Source organism: Pecten maximus, chromosome 16 (genome assembly GCF_902652985.1).
Source record: "Pecten maximus chromosome 16, xPecMax1.1, whole genome shotgun sequence".
Lineage (NCBI taxonomy): Eukaryota > Metazoa > Mollusca > Bivalvia > Pectinida > Pectinidae > Pecten > Pecten maximus.
In genome coordinates, this window is record NC_047030.1 from 20,012,632 (window position 1) to 20,027,002 (window position 14,371).

General features: G+C 34.3%; 1 protein-coding gene and 1 long non-coding RNA gene across 4 annotated transcripts in view; one reads left to right on the forward strand and one right to left on the reverse strand.

Moving 5' to 3' along the window:
- Positions 1-14,371, forward strand: part of LOC117345240 — a 68,651-nt gene that overhangs the window by 52,745 nt on the left and 1,535 nt on the right. The window lies entirely within an intron of this gene.
- Positions 11,223-13,945, reverse strand: LOC117345242. 2 transcript variants are annotated; one of them, XR_004536383.1, is made up of 3 exons: positions 13,822-13,945; positions 13,346-13,462; positions 11,223-11,787 (listed from the first exon to the last, which is right to left on the reverse strand). It is a non-coding gene; the product is annotated as an uncharacterized LOC117345242 (long non-coding RNA). The 2 variants fall into 2 exon arrangements; XR_004536384.1 differs by lacking the exon at positions 13,822-13,945 and adding an exon at positions 13,618-13,632.

A 14,371-nucleotide genomic window follows, 5' to 3' on the forward strand; every position in this document is an offset into this window, starting at 1 on the left:
TATGGTGCAGTTTATTTTTGACTCACTGTACCTAGCTGTATCTTCCTGAATCTTACTATAAATTTGTATTGAAATGTGCTTATATTTCCTGTACCGTTCATTCAAATGCTTTAGAAATCTTTTTGTTTTACTATATACTATCAAACTTCCCAAATGTGGAAGTCGTTCTCTCCATTCCAAGATACTCTGATTATTCTTGACTGTGCTTATCAATTAATCAGTGACTCAAAATGATTAATATACTTGTGATTTCTCTTTTAGTTTACCTTAATTCTCTCTCTCTCTCCCTCCCTCTCTCTCTCTCTCTCTCTCTCTCTCTCTCTCTCTCTCTCTCTCTCTCTCTCTCTCTCTGTCTCTCTATCTCTCTCGCTCTCTCTCTCTGTCTCTCTCTGTCTCTCTGTCTCTCCCCCCCCCTCTCTCTCTCTCTGTCTCTCTGTCTGTCTGTCTCTGTCTGTCTCTGTCTGTCTGTGTGTCTCTCTCTCTCTCTCTCTCTCTCTCTCTCTCTCTCTCTCTCTCTCAATTGTTTAAATATAGAAGGGGAAGGATGGCAAAACAAATATAATATAATCAACTTCATCAATTTTATAATATTGAATTTAAGTTGCCATACACTGTCATAACGCACCTTAACAAATAATAATAAGGCGTATCGCATGCTTTTGAATTCTTTGGTTGTATTTACAATATCAGTGCTATATCTTGATAATAAGTCACGAATATTTTTTTTAACATATTTAAGAAGTAAAATTTGTAAGTGTTTTGCTCTGTATTAGATTTGATTGGATTCCTACATGCAAAACTACAACATGAATTATTGATTAACTTGATAATGCATTTGGGAAACACTGAATTTAAAAGCGTTTAGAATTGCACCGAAGAAAAAATAATTGCAGTCTGATTGGATTAAAGACACCATAGAGTCATCGAATAGGGATAATAGCACAGCTAAATTATAAAGAGAAGTAATTAAATAATGAAATACAATAAATCCTTATTGCAGCTCCGTGTAGTGTTATCTACCGAGTGTTACTGGTAACAGAAACTTAATAATCAACATGCTTTAACGAATGTTATCATTTGTGTAATGCAAGGCAATGTTGACGTGGAGTGATACAATTGTCAACGTGATGTCATTGTATTGTCGTCATGACGTCATGGTATTGTGTAACTTGTCTCAACCCAAGGGTAAGATAAAACAATCTCATACCGGTAAAATTCTGGATTTCCCTGTCCAGGGTAAGAGAATAAGAAATGTTGAATTACCGTCCGTCGGCGATGTAGTATGTAATTGATCATTCATAGCATCACACTTAAAAGAATTGATCGTTCATGACATCACACTCAAAGAATTCATCATTCATGACATCACGTTCAATCATTCATGACATCACACTCAATGAGTGGATCAATTAGGACATTACGCCCCAACGGTTGATTATTTATGACAATAAAAAAATCGTTGATCAATTTTGACATAGCAATAAAAGAATTGAACAATTATGACATTACAATAAAAATGTAGATCATCATGACATTATGCACAATCGGTAATGAGTTAATCAGGTTTTCAGTTTCTTTGTGAAATAATAGTACTGAGCATTGATGTTCAACGATCAAATATGTAATGAGTAAATAGTCAAATCAACAATATGTATCTAAATTACACCGTTGATAACTTCATCTCTTTAAGGAAGGGGGCTTTAATCAAATAAGATTACGCGTATCTTTTAAATGCCAACGAAGTAAGATAATATCAACCAAATGTCACATTTATTGCAACAAAATAGCTGAGTTTTGTTCAAAGAATTGATGTGTCTTAATCTCAGATAGGTCATATATTAGAAACATATAATCATTTGGAGATATTTAGACCTGGGAGACTTATTAGAGTTGTCTCCCCTAGAATGTATTGTTGTGAGTTATAATTCTTATCATAATGCAATCATTTATCCCAATCAGACATTGTAATGATGTGCAGTAAGTTCTGATGGTAGACCTTTGTCCCTGAGGTTTACCCCTACTCTGCATGGCTGGTACATTACGGCTCAGAAGAGAAATGCTTACGTATTTTCTTATCATTTACATATATATGTGGAAGTTGGTGTATTTTGTATGTCAGACCCAGCCGTGGTGGAGTGTGTGCGCCTCCTATGTATGAAGTTGAGTGTAAGTAATTGTATTTGAATGCAAGATCATAACATTTATATGAATTACCTTTCTATGTTCTTTTGTATTAACTGTTTTCGGCTATCGTTAGGGACGGACCTGTCATGCTTTCTTTCTACTTTCACTTTCCATTCCGAACCTCTCCTGTAAACTGTCTCCTCATTGGCTATCTCGATTTCGGTATCTGATTGGATACTTTAGTAATATAACGTAATGTCTTCTGTCATAACTTCAGTCTGTATAGTAGCTCCCAGACTTGATACGACTCATTTTCTTTCTCCTCTTGACTGGTCTGTGTGTAAGGTGGGTGTTGCCTTCTAATGTATGCACTGTACTGTCCTGGCGAAGCCATGCTGGCTGACCTATGTGTGTGTCTCGTTTATACCGGTAACGTTATCCCCTCGATAGGCGGTGCGGTGTGCTAGGGGCTGTGTACTCGTTTATTATTGTATCTTGTCGACTCTTTCTCACTGTAATAAGATATTGAATGTTATTCGTGCGTTACTTATTACTACACGGAACCCCAAACAGAACCTGGGTATAGGTGTGCAGTATAGGCGCAGTCCTACTACATATCAAACATCTAACATAACATCAATCAAACATTCAAAATAACAACATTTATCAACCTTTCCCTTAGGATTGAACTTCGAAACTTGCCTTCTGAACTTCTAAATTGCTGTTCTCTAGCATCACCGACGAGTCAAAGAAGGACGAAACATTTGTATGATGTCTCTGGCAACAGTTGTACAATGAAACCAGCATCACTAACGATGACATAAGAGCTGTATGGTGTCATTAGTCTCACTGACGAATCTATATTAGTTGTTCCTGCGTGTTTTTGTGTACTATATTAGTTGTTCCTGCGTGTTTTTGTGTACTATATTAGTTGTCCCTGTGTGTTGTTTGTGTACTATATTAGTTGTCCCTGTGTGTTGTCTGTGTACTATATTAGTTGTCCCTGTGTGATGTTTGTGTACTATATTAGTTGTCCCTGTGTGTTGTCTGTGTACTATATTAGTTGTCCCTGTGTGTTGTCTGTGTACTATATTAGTTGTCCCTGTGTGTTGTCTGTGTACTATATTAGTTGTCCCTGTGTGTTGTTTGTGTACTGTATTAGTTCTCTCTGTGTATTGTTTGTGAACTATATTAGTTATCCCTGTGTGATGTTTGTGTACTATATTAGTTGTCCATGTGTGTTGTTTGTGTACTATAGTCTTTGTCCCTATGTGCTGTTTGTGTACTATATTAGTTGTCCATGTGTGTTGTTTGTGTACTATATTAGTTGTCCATGTGTGTTGTTTGTGTACTATATTAGTTGTCCATGTGTGTTGTATGTGTACTATATTAGTTGTCCCTGTGTGTTGTTTGTGTACTGTATTAGTTGTCCCTGTGTGTTGTCTGTGTACTATATTAGTTGTCCATGTGTGTTGTTTGTGTACTATATTAGTTGTCCCTGTGTGTTGTTTGTGTACTATATTAGTTGTCCCTGTGTATTGTTTGTGTACTATATTAGTTGTCCCTGTGTATTGTTTGTGTACTATATTAGTTGTCATGTGTGTTGTTTAGGTAGTAGATTAGGTTTCCCGGCTATTATTTGTTGACCGTTTAATTTGCGGCGATACACTGCTAACTAACTTTGAAGAAGGTGGAGTCTTATCTCAAATGACGTATATATTAAAATGCATGTATTAAGAATGAGCTAATTATTTTTCTGATTGAAATAATTCATTAACTATTTTTAACATCACGGACGATATTTTTTATCACATAACTTGTCCGATGTCCATTGCGCATGTTTTATGTTTGCATATGTACCCAGGGGCGTTTTTGAAATAAGAAACGATTGTGACATCATAATAAGGACAATGACGTTACTGTTTAAATTGACAATGACACAAAAATTGCTGTTTCTGTTTCATAAAGTCCTCATTTTAATTACTTAAATCTGTCAAAATGTATGTTTTTTTTGTAATGTGATAAAGATTATCTTAAATTTGTTTTTATTTGATATAATATTAAAAAACTAGCATTAGCAAAAACTCCAAAAACCTCCGTGCATAGAATGCTATATAAAATCATTTAATATCCTAGGAATGTTGTGCAGTTATGATAGGTAATTTAACAGTTGCATACTTGTTCATTATGGTAAATAAATATATATATGTCATAACAATCTTAAAGGTAAGTATTGTTGATTGATGTTTGGAGTTAAGCATTAAATACCTACCATTCCATTGTTAAATTCTTAATAAACTGCTAAGCAATTGGTTTTGTATCAGTCAATCAGAAGCGACGTTACATACGGGGACAATATTTTCTTACGTTATGATCTGATAACAAAAACATTTCAAGCTAACGAACATATAGGCTTGTCACAGGCAAGATCAAATTATTCTGGCGTAATTATTTCGAGGTTTTGTATTAAGAATATATTACTTAGATAAACATGAGTATGTAGTCGTTTTAACCATGGTCTATTTGTTCGTTTCAGGCCACTGCTGACAGTCAAAGAAATAGGACAACACCAGCAACGTTAGGTTGCAGCATCTGGTTCGCAAGGTAAAAACCAAAACATCTCAGCGTGTTTTGGAAACAGTTACTTTCTGATGCAACTATTTGATGACAAATCAAGTGAACCTGTTTGACCTTGTGCAAAATAAAAGTAAATAAAGATCGGCATAACATCAAAACGCGATGTCTCAGCAATCACAAAGCGCCCTTTTGTCTATCTATAAATTCAGGGTCGTAAAACAGACACTCAATCTGAATACATTCTTCCGATTTGAAATATGGCCACGATTTCAGAAGCACAATTGCATATTTGTACTTAAGACACACAGGAAATTACAAAATCAGCTCGACATCAGAAATAGTAGAGCTGTTTCTTCTGTCTAAAATTCGCCGGTGATGCTAATTAGAATGCCGAACGTGTTGTGGACTCACACACCTAAATCAGCCAACCAGCTGGTGTTTCCCCTGAACCAAGTCCCTGAAAATGTGTTTCTTTGGTTTGTAGCTGTTTCCCTGAGTAAATAACATATGAAATGGGTACTTTCTATATACGAGAATAAAGAGTAGGGTCTTGATATTTGGAAAATCAAAAATATACACTCCTACTGAAAATAGAACGACGTAGGATTCGAAGTGTAAAAAGGTGGGAATTCCCCAGGTGAGGTTTGTCCAGTTCACGGAAAATATCAGGTTTACTGTCTTTAGAGGAGCCATGTGCTCTTATATGCCATTAAACCCATACAACATTTATCCGATTTAAAAAAAACTTCAAATTTTAATTTGATCTTTCAAACGAGCGAATGAAGGGATGACTAGTAATAACTTATAGTAAACTATTTAGTTGTGTGTGTCATTGATGCATAGCCGGAGATGTAGGAAACTGAAATTAGGTCGAAAAAAATATCAAAATCTTGGTTGAAAGGGGAAAGGTTTAATAGCCCCGGTTATTAATAAAGTTCATAATTTTCATTTTGGGATTTCAAAGTAACTTCAATCACACGTATTTCGTCTAAACCGTGCTACTATGTTTGACCTAGCATTTACAGAGAAACCAGAAGATACAGTTTTCAGGAATATGCTCGTGGTGCATCTCAACAAAGGCTGTATATAATTATCAGCTGGTATTTAATGTTAAGAATGGTAATAAGTTTTTGAGAACTAACTATTTAAATGCAGATTTGCATAATTTGAAAATTAATTATAAAAAATTTATTTTAAAATTTTAACATGAAAGATGCTTTTAGCATATTTCCCATTTAAATACCAAATTTTACACACAGGACTGTTTTCCATTCTATAAACAATGTATTAAATAATCAATTTATTTGATTTTTGGTGATTTATGATCTAATACTTGGTATGAGCATTGATATGTGCCGTGATAAAATGGTAAGTTTGTTGACAAAAATCATAATAAAACTATCTTAGTTAAGTTCAACGTTTTATTGCCCCTTGTCAAACACATGAATTCATTTAATTGTGCAGTCACATCAAAGTTCCGTTGCAATGACTTTAGCATTCATCATATTGTTGAACTCAATTTAATGCTTGTATTTACATCTAATTACTAAATGGAAAACTTCGTACAATGTAAATTGTATAGAGGAAACAAAAATTAAAAGTAGGAATACAACTAATATTGAAATAAGTGCTGGTGTATATTTAATGTTTGATATGATCATTGCGTTTATTGAAAACATCTTCTGAATTCGTATATCCATGAAGTACATAGTCAAGTTAAAAACATATCTCTTGTCATTGCTTTGAACTATTCATGGAATATTCGGCATATTTGTTCATGTACAACATACCTTCATTATAATTCTTCGAAATGTAAACCCTTAAAAATGATAATCAGCTAAGTATGAAAATGTTAGGGGTCGAACCCTGAACCAATTCATCACTGATATTTGTTGATGTAACGCAGAATTGATATAATTGTGGGACTGCTTTCAGAATGCCAGATGTGGTCACAGCCAGGTTACAAAAGGCGTTCTCCGAACACCAACATGTAAGGCACAAGGCCTAGAACTGTCACTAGCAGCGGTCCACCTTAAAACAGAGAACACTGACATTAAAGCGAATGCATTACTCCACATCAAGCCGAGAGCAAATCATAAAAAAAGATATACTAATCAGTATTGAGAAACTTAGCCACCTGCGTTTTCTTTGAAATATTGTGGATCCTGAGGATAAGGTGTTGGATAGGAATATTTCTGACGTCAGAGCAAAAATACAATGACGTGACATCGACAATTTGAACATGTCAGATACACATTGTTTTGTCTTAATGCAGCATCCAAGTTAGGAGAAACAAAATAGCAGAAACAATATATATATATTCATCCTTTTGTAGTGAGACAAGGGCAGCTCAGCCTTCATGGTATGTTTCTCAACCTGTCTTGAACATATTATGTTTATCATAACAGGGTATGTAAAATTCATTGGTCTGCCTTGATGATGTAACAGAGAAATCTCAACCGAAAGTTAATATTCTCAGTTGTATAAACCGAGGGTCTAGGTTTAGGTAACCAAGAATATCACCCACATGGTCGGAGAGTTTTCTATCATATCCTCAAGGAAGGGGAATATTATATTCATATGTTTTGTGAGAATCTAAGATGTCTCATTTTATCGTAAAAATCAACTAAAACATTCACAATGCCGATTTCTCGCATTTCAGTAATACTCTATACACAATATGCTTCATATTAAACATTGAATTCCGTAAAAACATAAACATTGAATATGGCCCATCTGTTGCTTCAAAACATAAATATTGAATATGTCCCACCTGGTCAAAAAAAACTAAACATTGAATATGTCTCATCTGTTCCATAAAACCTAAAACGTTGAATTATCTCTTAGGTGTCCCGTAAAAACTGAACATTGAATATGTCTCTTCTGTTCAATAAAAACGAAAACATTGAATATGTCCCATTAGCTCCAGAATAATCTAAACATTGAATTATCTATTGCGTGTCCCATTAAAACTAAACATTGAATATGTCTCACATGTTCCGTACTAAATTCAATATTGAATATGTCAAATGTATTCTGTATAAACCTTAATATTGAACATGTCTCACGTGTCCGTAAACAAGTTATTCTCAAAAGACAGATTTTCTATTGTTGAAGTACATACTTCGGGAATTTTAAATCGAACTATGTTCATCATTTTAAAAAAATCACATCATCATGATTTCATTCGTTTGAACAAACCTTGTAGCCGTTCACCTCAGCCTGCTACAAGCCCAATATAAGATTTTAGCTGATTTGATCCCCGTGATCTTTTACTCAAAATATACGCCATCTTTCTCTACATGATCAATTTGGAATCGAACAAATATAATTTAATATTATTGACAGATTTTGTTCATGATTTTTCTTGTGACATACACTTTTGGGTTTAACTCACCTCGTGAGGGAGCAGCCTTCCAATTCGTTATTAATTAGTTTTCCTGTCACATTTCTTTTATTTAATCATTTATTTATTGATCAACTCGATGATCCAAACGGACTTTATCAAACATGATCGACTTAATTGCTGCGCTTTCTACTATTTATACACACAATTTACGTAGACAGGTATTTGAGATAGGTACTTACTAGTGTAGGTCACAGAAGAGTTTTCTTGAGATGAAAGAGACGAATTAGATCCGGCTGGTGGCTCTGTCGGAACAGGAGGTGCTAACAAGCTGCCAGCTTCAGCTGCTTTGTTCGCCATTACTTGTGACGTCAGGGATAAAAATATATAGAATCTATGAGCTAGGGGTCTAAATATACTAAGCTCGTAGACATGTTTCTGAGTGATAATCTTGCATGCAAAACTAAATGATGGTTTGCTTATTATCAAACGCTCTTTTGTTAGAGTTTACCGAACATATTTATATTTTCTCGACCACTTTCTTCATAAACATTTGGACAATGAACATATTGGAAAATTAACATCATCAGTTTGACGCTTGTCATTCTTAATCGTAAAGCATGAGAGCACGGTAAAACACAAACATTCACATGACGTTTATTTGTTCAGTGAATATATTCAATAATAAAAGGAAATATCGAAGTAAGTTCCTTACCTATCATAGTTACACCCATTATTAACAGAGTCCTCATGTCCCCTTTGCGCATCTTCGGATTTGCTAACTCAATAACAAGTCACAGTTCGTAACACTCTGACATCTGACAGCGACGGTGTGTGATTTATATATTGAGGGAAGGGGTTTCAGAATATTTACATGCAGCTATGTTGCATAGCACCAGTACTGTCTCACTGATCAGAACGAACATAAACTGCTAAGCAATTGGTTTTGTATCAGTCAATCAGAAGCGACGTTACATACGGGGACAATATTTTCTTACGTTATGATCTGATAACAAAAACATTTCAAGCTAACGAACATATAGGCTTGTCACAGGCAAGATCAAATTATTCTGGCGTAATTATTTCGAGGTTTTGTATTAAGAATATATTACTTAGATAAACATGAGTATGTAGTCGTTTTAACCATGGTCTATTTGTTCGTTTCAGGCCACTGCTGACAGTCAAAGAAATAGGACAACACCAGGGATTTCTCAAGCATCAACTTTGAACTTATCAACTTTCAAATCTCCTCTCTGTTGACCAGATATAAATCATAAACACCTATTTTACACAAGCAGCAACTGAATCTACAAATCCGTGTTTTTATTAAATATTTTCCTTGTTTCCTGACATTCTGTCCTTTGTTTTATGTTTTGTTTTGTTCTTATGTCTATATACAATGTATTTTCTCTAGAAAGAGCATTTTACCTACCGCAAGGCAAAGAATGCGGAGAAAAGAGTAAATTTGCTGTCTTAAGAGTCTTTTTAGTAAGCATTCGGCAAACAGCTTGAAGCAAAAAAAAAAGTAAATTTCCTGTCTTGAGAGTCTTTTTCCTTACCCAAGTCAAAGAAGCTGTTAAAAAGAGGTAAATTTGCTTTTCTGAGTCTTTCTCCTACCGCAAGGCCAGGAAAGCTGAGAAAAGTATAAATTTGCTGTCTTAAGAATCTTTCTCCTACCATGCTTCTGGTCTTCTTATGTTGCCGTATCGTGCTTTGAAATTGTCTTTTTGTTTTAATAGTAATAGACACAATATATAACACAAGCAAACGTTAGGTTGCAGCATCTGGTTCGCAAGGTAAAAACCAAAACATCTCAGCGTGTTTTGGAAACAGTTACTTTCTGATGCAACTATTTGATGACAAATCAAGTGAACCTGTTTGACCTTGTGCAAAATAAAAGTAAATAAAGATCTGCATAACATCAAAACGCGATGTCTCAGCAATCATAAAGCGCCCTTTTGTCTATCTATAAATTCAGGGTCGTAAAACAGACACTCAATCTGAATACATTCTTCCGATTTGGAATATGGCCACGATTTCAGAAGCACAATTGCATATTTGTACTTAAGACACACAGGAAATTACAAAATCAGCTCGACATCAGAAATAGTAGAGCTGTTTCTTCTGTCTAAAATTCGCCGGTGATGCTAATTAGAATGCCTAACGTGTTGTGGACTCACACAACTAAATCAGCCAACCAGCTGGTGTTTCCCCTGAACCAAGTCCCTGAAAATGTGTTTCTTTGGTTTGTAGCTGTTTCCCTGAGTAAATAACATATGAAATGGGTACTTTCTATATACGAGAATAAAGAGTAGGGTCTTGATATTTGGAAAATCAAAAATATACACTCCTACTGAAAATAGAACGACGTAGGATTCGAAGTGTAAAAAGGTGGGAATTCCCCAGGTGAGGTTTGTCCAGTTCACGGAAAATATCAGGTTTACTGTCTTTAGAGGAGCCATGTGCTCTTATATGCCATTAAACCCATACAACATTTATCCGATTTAAAAAAAACTTCAAATTTTAATTTGATCTTTCAAACGAGCGAATGAAGGGATGACTAGTAATAACTTATAGTAAACTATTTAGTTGTGTGTGTCATTGATGCATAGCCGGAGATGTAGGAAACTGAAATTAGGTCGAAAAAAAATATCAAAATCTTGGTTGAAAGGGGGAAGGTTTAATAGCCCCGGTTATTAATAAAGTTCATAATTTTCATTTTGGGATTTCAAAGTAACTTCAATCACACGTGTTTCGTCTAAACCGTGCTACTATGTTTGACCTAGCATTTACAGAGAAACCAGAAGATACAGCGTTCAGGAATATGCTCGTGGTGCATCTCAAAAAAGGCTGTATATAATTATCAGCTGGTATTTAATGTTAAGAATGGTAATAAATTTTTGAGAACCAACTATTTAAATGCAGATTTGCATAATTTGAAAATTAATTATAAAAAATTTATTTTAAAATTTTAACATGAAAGATGCTTTTAGCATATTTCCCATTTAAATCAAATTTTACACACAGGACTGTTTTCCATTCTATATACAATGTATTAAATAATCAATTTATTTGATTTTTGGTGATTTATGATCTAATACTTGGTATGAGCATTGATATGTGCCGTGATAAAATGGTAAGTTTGTTGACAAAAATCATAATAAAACTATCTTAGTTAAGTTCAACGTTTTATTGCCCCGTGTTAAACACATGAATTCATTTAATTGTGCAGTCACATCAAAGTTCCATTGCAATGACTTTAGCATTCATCATATTGTTGAACTAAATTTAATGCTTGTATTTACATCTAATTATCCAATGGAAAACTTCGTACAATGTAAATTGTATAGAGAAAACAAAAATTAAAAGTAGGAATACAACTAATATTGAAATAAGTGCTGGTGTATATTTAATGTTTGATATGATCATTGCGTTTATTGAAAACATCTTCTGAATTCGTATATTCCATGAAGTACGTAGTCAAGTTAAAAACATATCTCTTGTCATTGCTTTGAACTATTCATGGAATATTCGGCATATTTGTTCATGTACAACAAAATGTTAGGGGTCGAACCCTGAACCAATTCATCACTGATATTTGTTGATGTAACGCAGAATTGATATAATTGCGGGACTGCTTTCAGAATGCCAGATGTGGTCACAGCCAGGTTACAAAAGGCGTTCTCCGAACACCAACATGTAAGGCACAAGGCCTAGAACTGTCACTAGCAGCGGTCCACCTTAAAACAGAGAACACTGACATTAAAGCGAATGCATTACTCCACATCAAGTCGAGAGCAAATCATAAAAAAGATATACTAATTAGTATTGAGAAACTTAGCCCCCTGCGTTTTCTTTGAAATATTTTGGATCCTGAGTATAAGGTGTTGGATAGGAATATTTCTGACGTCAGAGCAAAAATACAATGACGTGACATCGACAATTTGAACATGTCAGATACACATTGTTTTGTCTTAATGCAGCATCCAAGTTAGGAGAAACAAAATAGCAGAAAACAATATATATATTCATCCTTTTGTAGTGAGACAAGGGCAGCTCAGCCTTCATGGTATGTTTCTCAACCTGTCTTGAACATATTATGTTTATCATAACAGGGTATGTAAAATTCATTGGTCTGCCTTGATGATGTAACAGAGAAATCTAAACCGAAAGTTAATATTCTCAGTTGTATAAACCGAGGGTCTAGGTTTAGGTAACCAAGAATATCACCCACATGGTCGGAGAGATTTCTATTATATCCTCAAGGAAGGGGAATATTATATTCATATGTTTTGTGAAAATCTAAGATGTCTCATTTTATTGTAAAAAACAACTAAAACATTCACAATGCAGATTTCTCGCATTTCAGTAAAACTCTATACACAATATGCTTCACATTAAACATTGAATTCCATAAAAACATAAACATTGAATATGGCCCATCTGTTGCTTCAAAACATACATATTGAATATGTCCCACCTGGTCAAAAAAACCTAAACATTGAATATGTCTCATCTGTTCCATAAAACCTAAAACGTTGAATTATCTCTTACGTGTCCCGTAAAAACTAAACACTGGATATGTCTCTTCTGTTCAATAAACACGAAAACATTGAATATGTCCCATTAGCTCCACAATAATCCAAACATTGAATTATTTCTTGCGTGTCCCATTAAAACTAAACATTGAATATGTCTCACATGTTCCGTACTAAAATCAATATTGAATATGTCAAATGTATTCCGTATAAACCTTAATATTGAACATGTCTCACGTGTATGTTAACAAGTTATTCTCAAAAGACAGATTTTCTATTGTTGAAGTACATACTTCGGGAATTTTAAATCGAACTATGTTCATCATTTTAAAACAAATCACATCATCATGATTTCATTCGTTTGAACAAACCTTGTAGCCGTTCACCCCCAGCCTGCTACAAGCCCAATATAAGATTTTAGCTGATTTGATCCCCGTGATCTTTTACTCAAAATATACGCCATCTTTCTCTACATGATCAATTTGGAATCAAACAAATAAAATTTAACATTATTGACAGATTTTGTTCATTATTTTTCTTGTGACATACATTTTTTGGGCTTAACTCACCTAATGAGGGAGCAGCCTTCTAATTCGTTTTCAATTAGTTTTCATGTCAAATTTCGTTGATTTAATCATTTATTTAATTATTAACTCGATGATCCAAACGGACTTTATCAAACATGATCGACTTCATTGCTGCACTTTCTACTATTAATAAACACAATTTACGTAGACAGGTGTTTGAGATAGGTACTTACTAGTGTAGGTCACAGAAGAGTTTTCTTGGGATGAAACAGACGAATTAGATCCGGCTGGTGGCTCCTTCGGATCAAGACGTTTTCCCGTGCCAGCTTCTGCTGCTTTGTTCGCCATTACTTGTGACGTCAGGGATAAAAATATATATATAATTACATGATGAGCTAGGGGTTTTAATATACTAAGGTCCTAGACATTTTTCTAAGTGATAATTTGATATGCAAAACCAAATGATCGATTGCTTGTTATTAAACGCTCTTTTGTTAGAGTTTACCTGATATATTTATATTTTCTCGACCATTTTCTTCAAAATCATTGGGCTAATGAACATATTGGAAAATGAACATCATCAGTTTGACGTTTATCGTTCTTAATCATACAACAAAAGAGCACGGTAAAACACACACATTTACATGACGTTTATGTGTTCAGTGAATAGATTCAATACTAAAACGTTATATGGGAGTTAGTTCCTTACCTATCAAAGTTAGACCAATTATCAACAGAGTCCTCATGTTCCCTTTGTGTATCTTCGTATTTGCTAGCTTGTTAACAAGTCAAAGTTCGTAGCATTATGACATCTGACAGCGACGGTGTGTGATTTATATATTGAGGGGAGGGGTTTCAGAATATTTACATGAAGCTATATATTGCATAGCACAAGTACCGTCTCACTGATCAGAACGAACATGCATCGGTAACAGTTTATTTACCATTTAAATGGTAATATATATGAGATAAGATATTGATATGTTTGTTTATGAAATTAATATTTTCTAAATAATGAAGCTTGTTTTTCAGGATGGTTAGTATGAACTTGCATACACCTTGGTATATAACAACCAATGTTTGGTTTGAGCGTAACGTTTCGGTGTCAATAGTACTACTGTCACCTCCATAGGCAAACGACCAGTAATATGATTTGTTATATTCTAATCAGTTTATGATTTGACAGTGACATTTCGATGACTACACTGTCACCTTCATCAGACAAATGACCAGTAATATAATTTGTTAAATTGCAATCA